Source organism: Cavia porcellus, unplaced genomic scaffold, assembly GCF_034190915.1.
Source record: "Cavia porcellus strain 051 isolate PalLab524CR breed Dunkin Hartley unplaced genomic scaffold, mCavPor4.1 scaffold_66, whole genome shotgun sequence".
NCBI lineage: Eukaryota > Metazoa > Chordata > Mammalia > Rodentia > Caviidae > Cavia > Cavia porcellus.
Window position 1 is genome coordinate 684,631 of NW_026947549.1, and position 7,607 is coordinate 692,237.

The following is a 7,607-nucleotide window of genomic DNA, read 5'->3' on the forward strand; positions in this document are numbered from 1 at the left end:
AATGCACACCACCCCGCGATGTTTTTCAGAAACCTATCCTACATTGCCACTGCATGTTCCCTGACCTCCCCATGCTGACCACCCCGCGGTCCTTTTCTGCATCCTACATTGCCACTCACTGCTTATCCTAATTCAGACCCTCAGATTCTCACCACCCCGTGATGTTTTTCTCCATCCTACTAGTGAATGTAACGTAACACACAGCCATACAATGCGCACCACCCCGTGATGTTTTTCTCACTCCTACTAGTGAATGTAATGTAACACACACCCATACAATGTGAACCACCCCGTGATGTTTTTCTCACTCCTACTAGTGAATGTAATGTAACACACACCCATACAATGCGCACAAACCCGTGATGTTTTTCTCACTCCTACTAGTGAATGTAATGTAACACACACCCATACATTGCGCACCACCCCGTGATGTTTTTCTCACTCCTGCTAGTGAATGTAATGTAACACACACCCATACAATGCGCACCACCCCGTGATGTTTTTCAGAAACCTATCCTGCATTGCCACTGCATGTTCCCTGACCTTACCATGCTGACCACCCCGCGGTGCTTTTCTCCATCCTACATTGCCACTCACTGCCTATCCTAATTCAGACCCTCCGATTCTCACCACCCCGTGATGTTTTTCTCACTCCTACTAGTGAAAGTAATGTAACACACACCCATACAATGCGCACCACCCCGTGATGTTTTTCTCACTCCTACTAGTGAATGTAATGTAACACACACCAATACAATGCGTACCACCCCGTGATGTTTTTCTCACTCCTACTAGTGAATGTAATGCAACACACACCCATACAATGCACACCACCCCGCGATGTTTTTCAGAAACCCTTCCTACATTGCCACTGCATGTTCCCCGACCTCCCCATGCTGACCAACCCGCGGTCCTTTTCTGCATCCTACATTGCCACTCACTGCCTATCCTAATTCAGACCCTCAGATTCTCACCACCCCGTGATGTTTTTCTCACTCCTACTAGTGAATGTAATGTAACACACAGCTATACAATGCGCACCGCCCCGTGATGTTTTTCTCACTCCTACTAGTGAATGTAATGTAACACACACCCATACAATGCGCACCACCCCGTGATGTTTTTCTCACTCCTACTAGTGAATGTAATGTAACACACACCCATACAATGCGCACCACCCCGTGATGTTTTTCTCACTCCTACTAGTGAATGTAATGTAACACACACCCATACAATGCGCACCAACCCCGTGATGTTTTTCTCACACCTACTAGTGAATGTAATGTAACACACACCCATACAATGCGCACCACCCCGTGATGTTTTTCTCACTCCTACTAGTGAATGTAATGTAACACACACCCATACAATGCGCACCACCCCGTGATGTTTTTCTCACTCCTACTAGTGAAGGTAATGTAACACACACCCATACAATGCGCACCACCCCATGATGTTTTTCTCACTCCTACTAGTGAATGTAATGTAACACACACGCATACAATGCGCACCACCCCGTGATGTTTTTCAGAAACCTATCCTACATTGCCACTGCATGTTCCCTGACCTCCCCATGCTGACCACCCCGCGGTGCTTTTCTCCATCCTACATTGCCACTCACTGCCTATCCTAATTCAGACCCTCCGATTCACACCACCCCGTGATGTTTTTCTCACTCCTACTAGTGAATGTAATTTAACACACACCCATACAATGCGCACCACCCCGTGATGTTTTTCTCAATCCTACTAGTGAATGTAATGTAACACACACCCATACAATGCGCACCAACCCGTGATGTTTTTCTCACTCCTACTAGTGAATGTAATGCAACGCCCACCCATACAATGCGCACCACCCCATGATGTTTTTCTCACTCCTACTAGTGAATGTAATGTAACACACACCCATACAATGCGCACCACCCCGTGATGTTTTTCTCACTCCTACTAGTGAATGTAATGTAACACACACCCATACAATGCGCACCACCCCGTGATGTTTTTCTCACTCCTACTAGTGAATGTAATGCAACACACACCCATACAATGCACACCACCCCGCGATGTTTTTCAGAAACCTATCCTACATTGCCACTGCATGTTCCCCGACCTCCCCATGCTGACCAACCCGCGGTCCTTTTCTGCATCCTACATTGCCACTCACTGCCTATCCTAATTCAGACCCTCAGATTCTCACCACCCCGTGATGTTTTTCTCACTCCTACTAGTGAATGTAATGTAACACACAGCCATACAATGCGCACCGCCCCGTGATGTTTTTCTCACTCCTACTAGTGAATGTAATGTAACACACACCCATACAATGCGCACCACCCCGTGATGTTTTTCAGAAACCTATCCTGCATTGCCACTGCATGTTCCCTGACCTCACCATGCTGACCACCCCGCGGTGCTTTTCTCCATGCTACATTGCCACTCACTGCCTATCCTAATTCAGACCCTCTGATTCTCACCACCCCGTGATGTTTTTCTCACTCCTACTAGTGAATGTAATGTAACACACACCCATACAATGCACACCACCCCGTGATGTTTTTCTCACACCTACTAGTGAATGTAATGTAACACACACCCATACAATGCACACCACCCCGTGATGTTTTTCTCACTCCTACTAGTGAATGTAATGTAACACACACCCATACAATGCGCACCACCCCGTGATGTTTTTCTCACTCCTACTAGTGAATGTAATGTAACACACACGCATACCATGCGCAACACCCCGTGATGTTTTTCAGAAACCTATCCTACATTGCCACTGCATGTTCCCTGACCTCCCCATGCTGACCACCCCGCGGTGCTTTTCTCCATCCTACATTGCCACTCACTGCCTATCCTAATTCAGACCCTCCGAGTCCCACCACCCCGTGATGTTTTTCTCACTCCTACTAGTGAATGTAATGTAACACACACCCATACAATGCGCACCACCCCGTGATGTTTTTCTCACTCCTACTATGAATGTGATGTAACACACACCCATACAATGCGCACCACCCCGTGATGTTTTTCTCACTCCTACTATGAATGTAATGTAACACACACCCATACAATGCGCACCACCCCGTGATGTTTTTCTCACTCCTACTAGTGAATGTAATGTAACACACACCCATACAATGCGCACCACCCCGTGATGTTTTTCTCACTCCTACTAGTGAATGTAATGTAACACACACGCATACAATGCGCAACACCCCGTGATGTTTTTCAGAAACCTATCCTACATTGCCACTGCATGTTCCCTGACCTCCCCATGCTGACCACCCCGCGGTGCTTTTCTCCATCCTACATTGCCACTCACTGCCTATCCTAATTCAGACCCTCCGAGTCCCACCACCCCGTGATGTTTTTCTCACTCCTACTAGTGAATGTAATGTAACACACACCCATACAATGCGCACCACCCCGTGATGTTTTTCTCAATCCTACTAGTGAATGTAATGTAACGCACACCCATACAATGCGCACCACCCCGTGATGTTTTTCTCACTACTACTAGTGAATGTAATGTAACACACACCCATACAATGCGCACCACCCCGTGATGTTTTTCTCACTCCTACTAGTGAATGTAATGTAACACACACCCATACAATGCGCACCACCCCATGATGTTTTTCTCACTGGTACTAGTGAATGTAATGTAACACACACCCATACAATGCGCACCACCCCGTGATGTTTTTCTCACTCCTACTAGTGAATGTAATGTAACACACACCCATACAATGCGCACCACCCCGTGATGTTTTTCAGAAACCTATCCTACATTGCCACTGCATGTTCCCTGACCTCCCCATGCTGACCACCCCTCGGTGCTTTTCTGCATCCTACATTGCCACTCACTGCCTATCGTAATTCAGACCCTCCGATTCACACCACCCCGTGATGTTTTTCTCACTCCTACTAGTGAACGTAATGTAACACACACCTATACAATGCGCACCACCCCGTGAAGTTTTTCTCACTGCTACTAGTGAATGTAATGTAACACACACCCATACAATGCGCACCACCCCGTGATGTTTTTCTCACTCCTACTAGTGAATGTAATGTAACACACACCCATACAGTGCGCACCACCCCGTGATGTTTTTCTCACTCCTACTAGTGAATGTAATGTAACACACACCCATACAATGCGTACCACCCCGTGATGTTTTTCTCACTCCTACTAGTGAATGTAATGTCACACACACCCATACAATGCGCACCACCCCATGATGTTTTTCTCACTCCTACTAGTGAATGTAATGTAGCACACACCCATACAATGCGCACCACCCCGTGATGTTTTTCTCACTCCTACTAGTGAATGTAATGTAACACACACCCATACAATGCGCACCACCCCGTGATGTTTTTCTCACTCCTACTAGTGAATGTAATGTAACACACACCCATACATTGCGCATCACCCCGTGATGTTTTTCTCACTCCTGCTAGTGAATGTAATGTAACACACACCCATACAATGCGCACCACCCCGTGATGTTTTTCTCACTCCTACTAGTGAATGTAATGTAACACACACCCATACAATGCGCACCACCCCGTGATGTTTTTCAGAAACCTATCCTACATTGCCACTGCATGTTCCCTGACCTCCCCATGCTGACCACGGCGTGGTGCTTTTCTCCATCCTACATTGCCACTCACTGCCTATCCTAATTCAGACCCTCCGATTCACACCACCCCGTGATGTTTTTCTCACTCCTACTAGTGAACGTCATGTAACACACACCCATACAATGCGCACCACCCCGTGATGTTTTTCTCACTCCTACTAGTGAATGTAATGTAACACACACCCATACAATGCGCACCACACCGTGATGTTTTTCTCACTCCTACTAATGAATGTAATGTAACACACACCCATACAATGCGCACCACCCCGTGATGTTTTTCTCACTCCTACTAGTGAATGTAATGCAACACACACCCATACAATGCGCACCACCCCGTGATGTTTTTCAGAAACCTATCCTACATTGCCACTGCATGTTCCCTGACCTCCCCATGCTGACCACCGCGTGGTGCTTTTCTCCATCCTACATTGCCACTCACTGCCTATCCTAATTCAGACCCTCCGATTCACACCACCCCGTGATGTTTTTCTCACTCCTACTAGTGAACGTAATGTAACACACACCCATACAATGCGCACCACCCCGTGAAGTTTTTCTCACTGCTACTAGTGAATGTAATGTAACACACACCCATACAATGCGCACCACCCCGTGATGTTTTTCTCACTCCTACTAGTGAATGTAATGTAACACACACCCATACAATGCGCACCACCCCGTGATGTTTTTCTCACTCCTACTAGTGAATGTAATGTAACACACACCCATACAATGCGCACCACCCCGTGATGTTTTTCTCACTCCTGCTAGTGAATGTAATGTAACACACACCCATACATTGCGCACCACCCCGTGATGTTTTTCTCACTCCTGCTAGTGAATGTAATGTAACACACACCCATACAATGCGCACCACCCCGTGATGTTTTTCAGAAACCTATCCTGCATTGCCACTGCATGTTCCCTGACCTCACCATGCTGACCACCCCGCGGTGCTTTTCTCCATCCTACATTGCCACTCACTGCCTATCCTAATTCAGACCCTCCGATTCTCACCACCCCGTGATGTTTTTCTCACTCCTACTAGTGAATGTAATGTAACACACACAAATACAATGCGCACCACGCCGTGATGTTTTTCTCACTCCTACTAGTGAATGTAATGTAACACACACCCATACAATGCGCACCACCCCGTGATGTTTTTCTCACTCCTACTAGTGAATGTAATGCAACACACACCCATACAATGCACACCACCCCGCGATGTTTTTCAGAAACCTATCCTACATTTCCACTGCATGTTCCCTGACCTCCTCATGCTGACGATCCCGCAGTCCTTTTCTGCATCCTACATTGCCACTCACTGCCTATCCTAATTCAGACCCTCAGATTCTCACCACCCCGTGATGTTTTTCTCACTGCTACTAGTGAATGTAATGTAACAAACAGCCATACGATGCGCACCACCCCGTGATGTTTTTCTCACTCCTTCTAGTGAATGTAATGTAACACACACCCATACAATGCGAACCACCCCGTGATGTTTTTCTCACTCCTACTAGTGAATGTAATGTAACACACACCCATACAATGCGCACAAACCCGTGATGTTTTTCTCACTCCTACTAGTGAATGTAATGTAACACACACCCATACAATGCCCACCACCCCGTGATGTTTTTCTCACTCCTACTCGTGAATGTAATGTAACACACACCCATACAATGCGCACCACCCCGTGATGTTTTTCTCACTCCTACTAGGGAATGTAATGTAACAAACACCCATACAATGCGCACCACACCGTGATGTTTTTCTCACTCCTACTAGTGAATGTAATGTAACACACACCCATACATTGCGCACCACGCCGTGATGTTTTTCTCACTCCTGCTAGTGAATGTAATGTAACACACACCCATACAATGCTCAACACCCCGTGATGTTTTTCAGAAACCTATCCTGCATTGCCACTGCATGTTCCCTGACCTCACCATGCTGACCACCCCGCGGTGCTTTTCTCCATCCTATATTGCCACTCACTGCCTATCCTAATTCAGACCCTCCGATTCTCACCACCCCGTGATGATTTTCTCACTCCTACTAGTGAAAGTAATGTAACACACACCCATACAATGCGCACCACCCCGTGATGTTTTTCTCACTCCTACTAGTGAATGTAATGTAACACACACCCATACAATGCGCACCACCCCGTGATGTTTTTCTCACTCCTACTAGTGAATGTAATGTAACACACACCCATACAATGCGCACCAACCCGTGATGTTTTTCTCACTCCTACTAGTGAATGTAATGCAACACACACCCATACAATCCACACCGCCCAGCGATGTTTTTCAGAAACCTATCCTACATTGCCACTGCATGTTCCCCGACCTCCCCATGGTGACCACCCCGCGGTCCTTTTCTGCATCCTACATTGCCACTCACTGCCTATCCTAATTCAGACCCTCCGATTCCGACCACCCCGTGATGTTTTTCTCACTCCTACTAGTGAATGTAATGTAACACACACCCATACAATGCGCACCACCCCGTGATGTTTTTCTCACTCCTACTAGTGAATGTAATGTAACACACACCCATACAATGCGAACCGCCCCGTGATGTTTTTCTCACTCCTACTAGTGAATGTAATGTAACACACACCCATACAATGCGCACCACTCCGTGATGTTTTTCTCACTCCTACTAGTGAATGTAATGTAACACACACCCATACAATGCGCACCCCCCCGTGATGTTTTTCTCACTCCTACTAGTGAATGTAATGTAACACACACCCATACAATGCGCACCAGCCCGTGATGTTTTTCTCACTCCTACTAGTGAATGTAATGTAACACACACCCATACAATGCGCACCACCCCTTGATGTTTTTCTCACTCCTACTAGTGAATGTAATGTAACACACACCCATACAATGCGCACCACCCCGTGATGTTTTTCTCACTCCTA